Source organism: Papio anubis, chromosome 3 (assembly GCF_008728515.1).
Source record: "Papio anubis isolate 15944 chromosome 3, Panubis1.0, whole genome shotgun sequence".
Taxonomy (NCBI): domain Eukaryota; kingdom Metazoa; phylum Chordata; class Mammalia; order Primates; family Cercopithecidae; genus Papio; species Papio anubis.
In genome coordinates, this window is record NC_044978.1 from 152,775,734 (window position 1) to 152,791,455 (window position 15,722).

Genomic DNA, 15,722 nt, shown 5'->3' on the forward strand with positions numbered 1-15,722 from the left:
GTACTAGTTTACATTCCTTCCAGCAATGTCTAAGAATTTCCTTTTCTCCACATCCTTGCCAACATATGTTTTTTTGTTTTTTTGTTTTTCCTTTTTGACTTTTCAGTAATAGCCATTCTGACTCAGGTAAGATGATCTCTCATTGTGATTTTGCTTTGCATTTCTGTGATAATTAGTGATATTGAGCCTAAGAATTATTATTTGATAATATTAATTTCTATGGTGTGAAATTCTGAAAGTATCAGAATAGATATAAAAAACAGTTTATGAAATGGAGATTACTATTTGAAATATCAGAATTGGAAGTTGTGATGGTTAATCCTGAGGGTCAATTTGATTGGACTTAAGAATCAAAATATTGACCCTGGTTGTGTCTGTGATAGTGTTGCCAAAGGATATTAAAATTTGAGTTAGTGGTCTGGGAAAGGCAGATTCACCCTTTATTTGGGTGGCCACCATCTAACCTGTTACCAGTACAGCTAGGATATAAAGCAGTAGACTGGATTAACTTCCCAGGCTACATCTCTCTCCCATGCTGGATGCTTCCTACCCTTGTACATTGGACTTAAAGTTCTTTAATCTTGGGACTCAGACTGGCTTCCTTACACTTCAGCCTGCAGACAACCTAGTTTGGGACCTTGTGATTGTGTGAGTTTAATACTTCATAATAAGCTCATCTATCTATCTATCTATCTATCTATCTATCTATCTATCTATCTATCTATCTACATCCTCCTAGTTCTGCCCTCTACAGAACCCTGACTAATACAGATTTTGGTACCAGGAGTGGTTTGAGAGGAATATAATATTAAGGATGGTGTTCTTTCATTGGTTTTGGGTTTTTTGTAGTTGGTTGTTTAATACGATTAAACCCAAAAATGCTAAGGTCTGTATCTTTTTTTTTTTTTTTTTTTTTTTTTTTTGAGACAGAGTTTCACTCTGTTGCCCAGGCTGAAGTGCAATGGTGCCCTCTTGGCTCACTGAAACCTCCACCTCCCAGGTTCAAGCAATTCTCCTGCCTCAGCCTCCCAAGTAGTTGGTACTACAGGTGCATGTCACCATACCTGGTTAATTTTGTACTTTTAGTAGAGATGGGGTTTCACCACATTGGCTGGGCTTGTCTTGAACTCCTGACCTCGTGAGGAGTCAAGTGCTGGGATTACAGGCATAAGCCACCATTCTTGACCTCTACTTCTAATAGTATGGAGAACACTGATAGTCTTTGGCATGAATTGTTTAGAGAGTTATGCAAAATAAATTCATTTGACAGTCCTGATTCACTGCTCATAAGAGGCAAGGAGTTTATTGACTCCAAGCATAACAACTTTGACCATATGTGCAGAACCAAGGAACATAATGAAGCTGGTTGGTTGCTCCTAAGTTCACTGGACAAAGTGATGAAAGAAATTATGAACTCAGGGATTCTAACTCCTGGCTTCAAAAGCGGATATGGAGCCTCAAATCTACTAAGATTTCCCTCAGTGAGAGTCTTATCTGCTATAGAGAAAAAGCTGAAAATGTGGAAAAACAGATCCAAACTTTTATCATGCGAGTGGCTGATCTGCAAAAAAAGGTACATGCATAGCCTCACTTGGTGTCTAATGTAAAAGTGAGGGTATTGATTGGAAAAGAATGGAACACTGCAACTTGGAATGGGGATGTGCGGGGAGATCCTGATGAAACTGGGGCACTGAGCTTGTAAACTCTGATGAACCTTTTTTGTCAGAAGATATCAGGAAAACTTGCTCCTGATGTTTAACATGGGTTCTTTTCTGTTTCCTAAGTGTCTCGACTGGGTTGAGAAATAAAGGGAAAGAGCACAAGAGAGAGAAATTTAAAGCTAGGTGTCCTGGGGAGACATCACACGTTGGCAGGATCCGTGATGTTCCCTGAGCCATTAAAACCAGCAAGTTTTTGTTAGTGATTTTCAAAAGAGGAGGGAGTACACGAATAAGGTGTGGGTCACAGAGATCACATAATTCACAAAGTAATAAAATATCACAAAGCAAATGGAGGCAGGGCGAGATCACAGGACCACCAGATGAGGCAAAATTAAAATTGCTAATGAAGTTTCAGGCACGCATTGTCATTGTTAACACCTTATCAGGAAACAGGATTTGAGAGCAGACAACATGTCTGACCAAAATTTATTAGGCGGGAATTTTCCTCCTCCTCATAAGCCTAGAAGTACTACAGGAGACTGGAACTTATTTCATCCTTTTGGCTTTGACCATAAAAGACTGCACACTTCTAAAGGGACCGTTTATAGGCCTACCCTCAGGGCACATTCTCTTTCTCAGGGATGTTCCTTGTTGAGAAAAATAATTCAGTGATATTTCTCCTATTTTATTAAGAAAGAGGAGAAATATAGCTGTGTTCTATCCAGCTCACCGATGGTCAGTTCAAAGTTACCTCTCTTGTTCCCTGAACATTGCTGTTATCCTGTCCTTTTTTTAAGATGGCACACTAAAAACAAGCCTATTAAACAGAGAAACATAATTCTAAAATTTACTACAGTAGAGCCCCCAGTAGACTTGATCTAAGTCATGGGGTTCAATCCATAAAGATTTTCTGCCTCCTGATATAATGCCTCAGCTCCAGGAACAACGGATAAGTGAGATTGAGAGGCTTCAAAAATTTGTTTCTTTAATTTAGTATGTCTAATGATAAATTATCTTCCCTATCCAGAAGGTGTCCTTTGACCATTTCCTATGAATGATCAGTCTCGTTATAGGAATATGGGGTGATACAGAAATCAGAGGTATTCCAGTCACACTGCATTTGCATTCGATGTTTGAGACTCACTACCTGACCTCTAAGCCAAATAACAGACTGTCTTAAATCATTAATTTGATTAGCCAATTTTTGATCAATGCCTTGTTGAGAATTCCACTTTTGGGTGGAATTGGCTTGCCAATTATTGACAAAATGAGCTGTTTGAATAGATTGATGTAATGCCATTCTGGCAGTGGTGGCCAGTGCAGTGACTGTAATTAGTCCTATGATCACAGCGATTAAAGTGAAAACAAATCTCTTAGATCTTTTGATAATTTGCTGTAACACTTCATTAATTAAATTTATTGAGGGAGAGGATTCCCAAGGTCTGGGCAAAGTTACTGGAATCCAGATTCCTTCTTGAGCTCGAACTAACATTACGCTTTTCTTGGAGTCAAAATGGGAGTTAATACAAGTGTATACATGACAATTAATACATTGGACAGTTTGATTGTTCGTCCAAATTTTGATATTTCCCACTAATAGCATGTAAGGAGGCTTAACACAACTCTGTATGGGAACAGTCATGTTGGAGGTAAGTAAAGCAGAATGTCTGGATCTATGTTGATACTGAGAGATGGGTGCAGCAGTAGGGACAAAAGACAGAATAGTTTTGCCTTCTCATACTCGTAGTTCAGACATGGCAATAGCCAATTTCCAAAGTTCTGTGTGTTCTGGGCTCAGAATGGGGAGTATCATAAGAGGCCTGGGGGGGGGGGGGGGGTGGGGGGAATGCCTTTATCTTCCTATTTTAAGGGAAAGAATGAGCTGAACCTCCTATGCAAAGTAGAATGATGATTCTCGTTCTCCTGATAAGAAATAAAATAAGCAGCCTCTAGGCATTCCTTTCTGCCAGAGGAGTAATTGTTTTTTAAATAGCCTTTTGGTGCTCAGTCTATTACTAAACCATATGCGTCATTTTTTTTAATATTACTGCATGTGAGTTAACACAGTCTTCCTAAATTAAAGTTTTCGATGGGCCCTCACAATTTTTAGGGCATGGTTTTCTTGCAGGTTTATATTGAAAGTATGGGGTATCTCCTGCCGTGGCACATTTATATAAAAAGAAAGGGAGAGATGTTGCGGGAAGTCAGGGACCCCTAACAGAGGGACCGGCTGAAGCCACGGCAGAAGAACATAAATTGTGAAGGTTTCATGGACATTAGTTAGTTCCCCAATTTAATACTTTTATAATTTCTTACACCTGTCTTTATTGTAATCTCTGAACATAAATTATGAAGATTTCATGGACACTTATCACTTCCCCAATCAATACCCTTGTGATTTCCTATGCCTGTCTTTAATCTCTTAATCCCATCACCTTAGTAAACTGAGGAGGATGAATGTTGCCTCAGGACCCTGTGATTGTGTCAACTGCACAAATTTTTTGTAGAACATGTGTGTTTGAACAATATGAAATCTAGGCATCTTAAAAAAAAAAAAAAAGAACAGGGTAACAGTGATGTTCAGGGAACAAGAGAGGTAACTTTGAACTGGCCGCTGGTGAGCCGGATGGAACAGAGCTATATTTCTCCTCTTTCATAAGCAAATAGGAGAAATATCAGAGGATTTTAGGAGGCAAACCCTGTGGTGCCTGAGGTAACAGTGATGGCCTCCCTCAAGGCAGTTGCCAGTCAAGATAATGTTGATTCTCCCCAACACGGCTGTTTGCTTCTAGATGTATAACTAGACTAAAGTCCTGGTGGGCCCCTAGAGGTGAGGTTAATAGTGTGACCCATGAGGAGGGGCACTACATTTGAAAACAATTGCTTACATTTTCTAATTTATATAAGCAGAAATCTGGAGAATAGGCATGAGAATAAATATTAAGGGTGTGGTGTAATGGTGGAAGTGACGTAGAGTTAAATCAGACTGAATTTATTGATTTAGGCCCACTAACTAGGGATTCTGCATTTAATGTTGGGGCTTGGTGAGTTAAAAGAGGTTCTAATAGTTTATTTATTATTTGCTTAGTTAACTGAAATATAGACTAAAAGATAGACCACTGTGAGCAAGCTGCAAATGCCTGATCTCCCTTGTTTAATGTAGAGGAAGGGATCCAAAGGCTTAGGGAGATTGAGATGGTGGAGTGGACTAGTCACTTTAGACCTACTTATTCCAGCTGAGAGGGTCCAGAGAATTTACCCTTGACCAGTGCTTTGCAAAATAGATTTGTGAGGGCAGCACATTCATCTTTGAAGAGCCCTGTAATTGCTCTTCTCTGTATGTCACACCTACCAGGGGGAACTACAGTCACTCAACTACAAAATTTAAATACAATGGGAATAATCAGATCCTGGATCCTGAGGTGGCAGGGGCCAAGTAGCAGCACTCAAAACGTCAAAGGCAAGGTGGTTGTAGCTACTGTAATGGATAGCAGAGGCAAAGCAGCAGGCAGAATAGTCTGACTCATGTAGAGCTCTGGCATTGGCTAATTAATCATTGCGTTCTAGAAGTAAAATTGATAGGAACCCTACTGCATTCCTGCTTAATTTATATGAGCAGAAAACTTACAGGTCAAATGGACAAAAGACCAAATTAAATTATAAAAACAGAGTCACTGCCCCTCAATCATTTGCAGACTTGAGTCAGTTTACAGACCCAGAACCCCTTGAATGAAGAAGAGGCCAGGTTCTTTCGAGGAAGGACCTCACTACACACTATACTACTGACAATTTTTGCTGTTAATCTTTCTCCCATTCTTCCCCAAGGAAACTTCTGGACTTTTACCAGGGTAACTGAGCATTGGGAAAAGGAAAATGATCACACATTTTGGGGGCTGCTGGCCACTGACTCTGAGCTGATGTTGATTTCAGGGGACCCAAAACGTCATTGTGGTCCTCCAGTTACAGTAGGGGCTTATGGAGATCGGGTAATTAATGAAGTTTTAGCTCAGGTTCAACTTACTATGGGTACAGTGGGTCCCCAGACTCATCCTGCGGCCATTTCCCCAGTGCCAGAATGCATAATTCATATAGACATACTTAGCAATTAGAAGAACCCTTACAGTGGCTCCCTGACTGGTAGGATGAGGGCTATTATGGTGGGATAGGCCAAATGGAAGTCATCAGAGCTGCCTCTACCTAGAAAAATAGTAAACCAAAAACCATTTCACAAATCTGGAGGGAGTGCAGAGATTAGTACCACCATCAAGAACCTGAAAGTTGCAGATGTGGTGATTCCCACCACATCCCAGTTCAACTCTCCTATTTGGCCCAGGCAGAATTCAGATGGATCTTGAAGAATGACAGTGGATTATCATAAGCTTAACCAAGTGGTGACTCCAACTGTAGCTGCTGTACCAGATGTGGTTTCATTGATTGACCAAATTAACACATTTCCTGGTATCTGGTATGCAGCCATTGACTTGGTAAATGTCTTTCTCCATTCTTGTACATAAGGCCCACCAGAAGCAATTTGCATTCTGCTGGCAAGGCCAGCAATATGCCTTTACTGGCCTACCTCAGGGATATATCAACTGTCCAGCATTGTGTCATAATCCTATTCTGAGAGACTGATCACTTTTCCCTTCCACAAGATAACACTGGTCCATTACATTGATGACATTATAGTTATTGGTTCCAGTGAGCAAGAAGTAGCAAACATACTAAACTTATTGTGAGACATTTGCATGCCAGAGGATGAAAAATAAATCTGACTAAAATTCAGGGACCTTCTACCTCAGTAAAATTTCTAGGGGTCCAGTGGTGTGGGGCCTGTCAAGGTATTCCTTTTAAGGTATAGAATATGTTGCTGCATTTGGCCCATCCTACAACCAAGAAAGAGACACAACATCTAGAGGGCCTAAATGGATTTTGAAGACAACAATTTCCTCATTTGGGTGTGGTATTCAAGCCCATTTATTAAGTGACTCGAAAGACTGCCAGTTTTGAGTGGGGTGCAGAACAGGAGAAGTCTCTGCAACAGATCCAGGCTGCTGTGCAAGCTGCTCTGCCACCTGGGCCATATGACCCAGAAGATACAGTGGTGCTTGAAATGTAAGTGGCAAATAGGGATGCTGTTTGGATTCTTTGGCAGGCCCCATAGGTGAATCACAGTGGAAGCCTCTAGGATTTTGGAGCAAGGCTCTGCCATCTTCTGCAGATACCTACTCTCATTTTGATGACAGACAACTCTTGCTGCTATTGGGCTTTGGTGGAAACTGAACGTTTGACTGTGGGTCACCAAGTCAACATGCAACCTGAACTGCCTATCATGAACTGGATGCTTTCTGATCTATCTAGCCATAAAGTGGGTTGCGTACAGCAGCATTCCATCATCAAATAAAAGTGTTATATACATGATCAGGCTCGAGTAGGACCTGAAGGCACAAATAAGTTACACGAGGAAATTGCTCAAATGCCCATGGTCTCCATGCCTGCCACCCTGCCTTCTCGCTGCCAGCCTGCACAATGGCCTCATGGGGAGTTTCCTATGATCAGATGACAGAGGAAAAGAAGAGTAGGGACGAGTCCATAGATGGTTGGGTATAATATGCAGGCACCACTGAAAAGTGGACAGCTGCAACACTACAGCACCTTTCTAGGACATCTCCGAAGGACAGTGGTGAAGAAAAATCTTCCCAGGGGGAACTTTGAGGAGTGCACCTGGTTGTGCACTTTGCAAGGAAGGAGAAATGGCCGGCAGTGTGATTATATGCTGATTCATGGGCTATAGCCAAAGGTTTGACTGGATGGTCAGGGGCTTGGAAAAAGCATGATGGGAAAATTGGTGACAGAGAAATTTGGGGAAGAGGTATGTGGATGGACCTTTCTGAATGAACAAAAATTGTGAAGATATTTCTATCCCAAGTGAGTGTTCACTAGTGGGTTATCTCAGCAGAGGAGGATTTTAATAATCAAGTGGATAGAATGAATCATTCTGTGGACACCACTCAGCCTCTTTCCTCAGTCACCCCTGTCATCATCCAATGGGCCCATGAACAAAGTGGCCATGGTGGCAGGGATAGAGGTTATGCATGGGCTCAGCAACATGGACTTCCACTCACCAAGGCTAACCTGGTTATGGTCACGGGTGAGTGCTCAGTTTTCCAGCAGCAGAGACCAACACTGAGCCTTTGATATGACACCATTCCTCAGGGTGATCAGCCAGCTACCTAGTGGAAGGTTGATTATATTAGACCTTTTCCATCATGAAAAGGGCAGAGGTTTGTCGTCACTGGGATAGACACTAACTGTGGATATGGGTTGGTCTATTCTGCATGCCATGCTTCTGTCAAGACTACCATCTGTGGACTCACGGAATGCCTAATTCACCAACATGGTATTCCTCACAGCACTGCCTCTGACAAAGGCACTCACTTTATGGCTAAAGAAGTGAGGCAGTGGGCTCATGCTCATGGAATTCAGTAGACTTACCATGTTCCCCATCATCCTGAAGCAGCTGGGTTGATAGAACAGTGGAATGGCCTTTTGGGCTGGGGCAAAGTTTTCCAGAAGGTTGTGTATGCTCTGAATCAGCATCCAATATATGATACTGTTTTTCTCATAGCCAAGATTTATAGTCCAGGAATCAAAGCGTGGAAGTAGAAGTGGCACAACTCACCATCACCCCTAGTGATCCACTAGCAAACATTTTGCTTCCTGTTACCATGAAATTATGTTCTGCTGGCCTAGAGGTCTTAGTTCTAGAGGGAGAAATGCTGCCACTAGGGGACACAACAATTTCATTAAACCTGGAGTTAAGATTGCCACCTGGACACTTTGGAATCCTCCTACTTTTAAGTCAACAAGATAAGAAAGGAATTAAAGTGTTTGTTGATATGATTGACCTGAACTACCATGATGAAATCAGTCTACTATCACAAGGAAGGTAAGGAAAAGTATGCATGGAATACAGGATATCCATTAGGGCATCTCTCAGTATTATCATGCCCTGTGATTAAGGTCAATGGGAAACTACAACAGCCCAGTACAGGCAGCACTACAGATGGTCCAGACCCTTCAGGAAGGAAGGTTTGGGTCACTCTACCAGGAAAAAAGAAACGTGATTTGCTGAGGTACTTGCTGATAGCAAAGGGAATACAGAATGGGAAGTAGAAAAAGGTAGTCATCAATACCACATGACCAGCTGCAGAAACGAGGACTGTAATTGTCATAAGTATTTTCTCCTCCTTTTGTTAAAAACATGTTTGTTCATGTATACACTTGTGCTTAGAAAATATTTTCATTTTATTTCCTTTTTCCTTTTCATGTTATATAAGATTTATTTACTTCATATCAGCATTTAATTGTTGTTAACTTTATGTAATAATGTCAACTTGAAGGTTGCAAAGCATTGATCCCGGGTGTGTCTGTGAGGGTATTGCCAAAGCATATTAAAATTTGAGTCAGCAGGTTGGGAAAGGCAGACCCACTCTTAATCTGGGTAGGCACCATCTAATCAGCTGCCAGTGGTGCTAGGATATAAAGCAGACAGGATAATGTGAAAAGACCAGACAGGCTTAGGCTCCCAGCCTACCTCTTTCTCCCATTCTGCATGCTTCCTGCCCTTGATCGTACTTGAAGTTCTTCAGCTTTGGAACTCGGACTGGCTTCCTTGCTCGTCAGCTTTCAGATGGTCTACTGTGGGACCTTTGATTGTGTAAGATGGCCTATTGTGGGACCTTTTGATTGTGTAAACTTAATACTCCTTAATAAACTCCCATATGTGTGTATATACCCTATTATATATATGTATATCCTATTGTGTATATATATGGGAGTTTATTAAGCAGTATTAAGCTTACAAAATGAATATTTATATATAATTATATATTATAATATATATTATATATTATATATTTATATTATATATTATATATTTATAATTATATATTATATATTTATATGTTTATGAATGTGTAATTATATATAATATATATTTAAATATATAAATATATATCTTATAATTTAAAAAATTCTATATATACATATGTAAACTTACACAATATATACATATTGAAATATTTATACATATATAGGGTATATACATATGTAAACTTGCACTATAAGTATTTAAATATATATTTATATATATTTATTGTGTAAGTTTATATATGTATATATCCTAGGATCATATCTGAAATGGTTTACAAATTAATAATCTTGATGTTTACAGCCTTTTTCCATTCTCTTTCTTCTTCAAAATCAAATGACATCGCTGACTAATATCTTTTTTTGCTCATGGTAGATAAAACAATAATATAATCACCTCCAGAAAAACTGCTTTTCATATTTTTCTATCTTATTATGAGCTCATTCCTACCAGGTAGGGCAGTGGGGCATATTGAAAAGTTTCCTAGCTATAGTATAACAAGCTTAGTTTCAAAACTTGTCTCTGCCACTTATCATCTTTATACTCTTGAAAAATTACTTAGTATTTTTGAGTATCAGTCTCACTATGCATAATGTGGGGATGACACTGCTTATCTCACAGGATTGTAAAAGTTAAGTGTCCAATGTTCGTGTGATGTTTGCTTGATTAATATTCAACTGTTACTCAGTAATGGCAGTTCTGAATTTTGGGAAGTAGAATTAACTTTTATTGACAATGCTTATTCGAAAGTCTTGTTCTTTGTTCACATTACGTAATTTAATTGTATATGAGCACCTGTCTGTGAAAACACTACTCATGTTTTTAAGATGAAGACACTGAGAAAATGATCATATTCATAGACATACAATGAGAAAGAGTGTGCATGGAATATGAAGCCAAACTGTTTAGCACCAAAGTGCTTGCTGGTGACCAGGAGCACTTTACCACTGTACTCTCTCCTCTGCTGAGAAGGCTTCTAATCTCGTCTGTGACTCTGAATACAGTTATAATAATATACTAATTATTTGATTCCTCTATTGTTTATAAGTATTTGGATTGTTTATGCTTTTGGCTAATACAAACATTAATTTATGAATGTTCTTTTACATGGTTTTTGTTACATACAGGCATGAAGTTTTCTACTGATTCTCAATGGGGGTGATTCCTCCCCTGCCCCAGAAGACATTTGACATCTGTTGACATTTATGTGTGTTACAACTGTAAAGAGTGGTTACTGTGGATGCATAAGTGGGTAGAGAACAGGGCTGTGGAGAAACATCCTCCAGTCATAAGACAGCCCCCCAAAACAATCCACAAAATTCTCCCCAAAATATCCATCATGACATGGTTGAGAAACTTGCTTTAGGGTGTATATCTGTAAAAACTTGAGATCTAGCAGATTAAGTCCTCACACTTTATTCTTTTTTCAGTATATCCTGCTCTGTTACACTTTATATTTTTACATAAAATTTGAATCAATGTTGATTTTTGTATTAAAATGACAAGAAATTTTAAGATTACACTAAAGTCATAGATCAGATTGTGAAAAATTGATGTCTTTGAAATATGAGTATTCAGTCTATGATTCTATTGTATCTTTCAACTTATGCACGTTTAAAATTATCTCAATACTATTTTAAATTTTTTCCATAGAAATATAGAAATATTGTGTGTTTACGGTTGGTTACATTTGTGCCTGGATATTTGGTGTTTTATGATATTTAAAAGTCATCTATTTTAAATTACATTTTAAATTTTTTATGCCTTTTTTTTTAATTGGTCTTGCAACTAATATCTTTTATAATGTATGTGTTAAGCTTAACACTTTTCTTATAGGTTGTTTGTATTTTCTATGAAATATGTCATATGTGAAAATTACAGTTTTATGACTTTTTCCTTAATCTTTTTTTTTTTTTTAATCTTATGGTACTGGCTATAATGTCTAGTAAAATATCAATGAAATGTTTTAGGAGTCATACTTTTTTATTTTTAGTATTATATTTTTTGATATGTATGATACTGTTTCAGTATTTCATTCTTTTTTTCTCTCTGTAATTCAATCTGAATATTTTCTTTTGACCTGTAGAGCAACTAATTCTATCCTCAACTAAGTGTAATCTGCTATTACACCATCTTTTGAGCTCTTCTTTCAAGGTTTTACATATTATTTTTCACAATAAAATTTTCATTTGCTTCTTTTTAATGCTTCCAGTTCTCCATCAAAGTTTTTACTCTAACCTGTTGATATATGCGAAGCCATAGAGATGACCTGATTCAAAGTTCATGATCCTTATTGCCATTATCTGGATCTTCATGTGACGCTTTGTCTTACCTGTGTTTTCCCTTTGTGGTGATGTGATTTGATCTCCTCATATGCTTGGTTAGTTTTTCTATTATTTTGTTTTGTTTTTGCTGAGTGACAATCATTGGAGATATAAAATTTTGGAGATAATTTGAAGTTTTGTATGAGCTATTCCTCAGAAGTGTAATTAAGTTTGCTTTGCCAGGGTGTTAGCCTAAGGGCAATGATCACTCTAATCAAGTAAGGGATTAAATAATTGGAACTGGAGGTTTAGTGTCTGTGAGGACCGATCTATTTCCAGTTTTCCCTTATTCCCAGTGAGTAGGCCTTCTGAGACCAACTTAAAATTTTAGCTGCTACCAAGAGTTTTCTTCATAACTGGATTAGCACTTTAATTTTTTGTTCTCCCAGCCCTGTCAGTAAGAAAAATGTTCTGTGAGTTTCTATATATTGTAAATATGTATTAAATGACAGCTCTTATTAGAGCTTGTGTTAATATTTTAGTATCAGCCACTTCACAAGTACTTGGGGCTTACCCCAATCTAATTAGGTAAATAGTATGACTTCGGCTGCATGACTATCTCTAGACCCTACTCAAGTGAGGCTGTGCTTACTGATACATTATGTTTTCCTGGAAAATACTATCTCAATAATTGATGGGACCAAATCTGCCTTTAACAGGCATCACAGACTTTAATTTTGAAAGACTTGGGAAGCAGAATGTGACAAACAATGGGACGGTGTGGAAGTTGGCTTTTTAACATATTAAACGTACATAGTTATGTAAAGGCATATAGTTATATGTTGAAAAGCAACATTTTTTTCTATTGAGTTCTCAGTGTTCAGAATAGAAACCAGAACAAATTAAAATTATGTAATGAAGCAAAGATGTTTTTCTCAGCCAGGAAATCATTTGCCTTGTTTTCTTTCCCCATGATGATTCACATCAGAAGAAAAGATGTAAAACTGCTAATATGAAATTAGCCAATTAGAAACAGAATGTTGGAACCCAGCAGTTTATGTGTATTGCTTCCAGTTGTCTTCCTATTCGCTTTAAAAAATATTTTGGCATAGAAAAAGCTGTCATCTTCCTCCGGTTGATTCAATCTTATATCACTTCTCAAAAAATAGATGAAGCTGAAACTCTCAATCTACCTATACCCTAAAAGGAAGCTAGTGGTAAAACCTTGTTTTTCTTCAAGTTGGTTATTTTTAAAAATAGATTTTCTATCTGCTCTCTTAATCATATTTATCTTTTTCTGTAATTTTTATAGTGGTAGGGAACTAAATTCCAGTTATCCATAATTACATACTTACATGGAATAAATTACTTTATATTTTAAAATCTTTAAACATCTATAGGCCTCGAAGGTCTGCGTGCTTATATTGGTATCCCATTGATGACATATGCTAATGTTGCTATTAGTTACCCTCTATGTGTAGAGTAGCTTCATATTCTGACCTGAGAAGTTACCTTGTCTATGAAGTATTTATGATCTTCTATTCTTATTACCAGAAAGGGGTCCTGATCCAGACCTCAGGAGTAGGTTCCCGGACCTGGCACAAGAGAGAATTCAAGTTTATTAGGAACATAAAGGAATAAAGAATGGCTACTCCATAGGCAAAGCAGTGGCACGGGCTGCTCAACTGAGTATACTTATAGTTATTTCTTGATTATATCCTAAATGAGGGGTGAATTATTCATGAGTTTTCCAGGAAAGGGGTGACCATTTCCCAGAACTGAGGGTTCCAGCCCCTTTTAGACAATATAGGGTAGCTTCCAGACATTGCCATGGCATTTGTAAACTGTCATGGCTCTGGTGGCAGGGTCTTTTGTCATGCTAATATATTATAATTAGCATATAATGAGTAGTGAGGGTGACCAGAGGTCACTTTCATCACCATCTTGATTTTGGTAGGTTTTGGCCAGCTTCTTTAATGCAGTCTGTTTTATCAGCAAGGTGTTTGTGACCTGTATCTTGTACTGACTTTCTATCTCATTCTGTGACTTAAAATACCTAACCTCCTGGAAATGCAGCCCAGTAGGTTTTAGCCTCATTTTACTCAACCCCTATTCAAGATAGAGTCGCTCTTATTCAAATGTCTCTGACATTCCTGCCAGTAGTTACCATTGTATTTCGGGACTGAGTTAGCGTTCCTCATGGTAACAAACTGAATCACACCCAAGTTTGAAAAAGTGTATCTCAAACTAATCAGCTAGCAGTGTGATACTATTACAAAGGAGATGAGTATAGCATCTTGACAAAAATTTCCATGTCTGGAATAATCCACTATTTGGGATATGAAGTATTTATGAACTTCTATAATATACCTTTCAAGAATTTACCACAGTGCATTTCATCTAACACTCTTTTTCAGATCTGTGTAACTGTTGTCTCGCATTTCTCCTATATACAGTTTCACATTGCCAACTGCTTTCTATACTTATTTGGATGAGTGATTGTACCTCTAGATCACATAACTGAAATAAAAGTCATCATATTTCACACCAATAATAAAAAAATTTAACTTCTTATTTTTCTGTTTCTAGCAAATCTACCAATATTCAATTAAAATCATCCAACCTTGTTGGGCATGCGTGAGGCGCAAATAATTCTTTAAAATATGTTGTTATCTAAGTTTCCAATCATGCAGCCTGCAATTTTAAGTCATAGGGTCAGCCTTTTCTAACTGATGGGCTTAGAAAATTAAGGCATGCAATGCTCATTTGCCAGAGAATCTCTGGAATATATAACCTGAGCTTTGTCTTGTCACTGGCACATGGTTCTCAAAAGATGCAATTATTTTCTAGAAGTCCTGTGGCACTCATGAAAATGTCCAGAGTCCTTAAGATGCAATCATAATTAATGAAGTACCTTGGCAATTTTTATATGTGAGCAAGATCACAAGATATTAGACAATGATTTACCATGATCTTTACTCACTGGTGATAATAATGGCATAGAAGAGCTGCTATGTATTCATAGAAACATACTGCAATTTCCTCTTCTCGTTCAGGTAGAATGTGTTGTTTGGCACAATTAGTGTTTCATTCACTGATTGATCAGGATTAACAGGGTTTTTAGTGTCACATAGTTTTTATTTTTCCTCTTTACTTGGGAGAAATTACTCAACAGTAGTTTGTATTCTGCAATGGACAACATATGCAAAAACTGAGTGAAATCCTACTGTGTGCAACGCTTTTGCCTTCAAGGAAATTTTTTGTCATTAGAATATTCCACACTAGTAAATAGGAAGCAAAATAAAATGTAGCATACTAATTTAGAGATGATTACCTATGTTTCTTCTAACAGATAATAAAATGATGCTGTAATCTACATTACAGATCTTAAGAATGTGACTCCAATCATAAAAATATGAAAACAGAGTCACTTTTTTTCTTTGTAGAGTTTAATGGAATGTGTTCTGTCAAAAGAACACAATCAGAAGAAGAAAAGGGTAAATTTAGGCACTAAAAAAAATTCACAGTTTACTTCTCTGAGTTTCAAAGAATTCAATTTTCTTTTCTTTTTTTTCTTTTCTTTCTTCACTCCTGGTGATCACGAACAGTGAAAAGCGCCAATAATAATAGAGGCATTTGCACTGCTGCAAATTTTTAAGTGGAAACTCTTGCCAACAAACACCAGCTGTACTGTGATCTTTTACTGCTGTCTTATTTCACTATTCAACAGCTTCCTTCTCCCTTTCTATCCTAACTTGGAATATGTAGTGAGAATTTCAGATCTCAGTACATATTTTGGAGTGTCTTAAAAATTATACAGTTGCTATGATAAGGAAATTTTAGATAAGCAACAACAGAGAAAAAAAT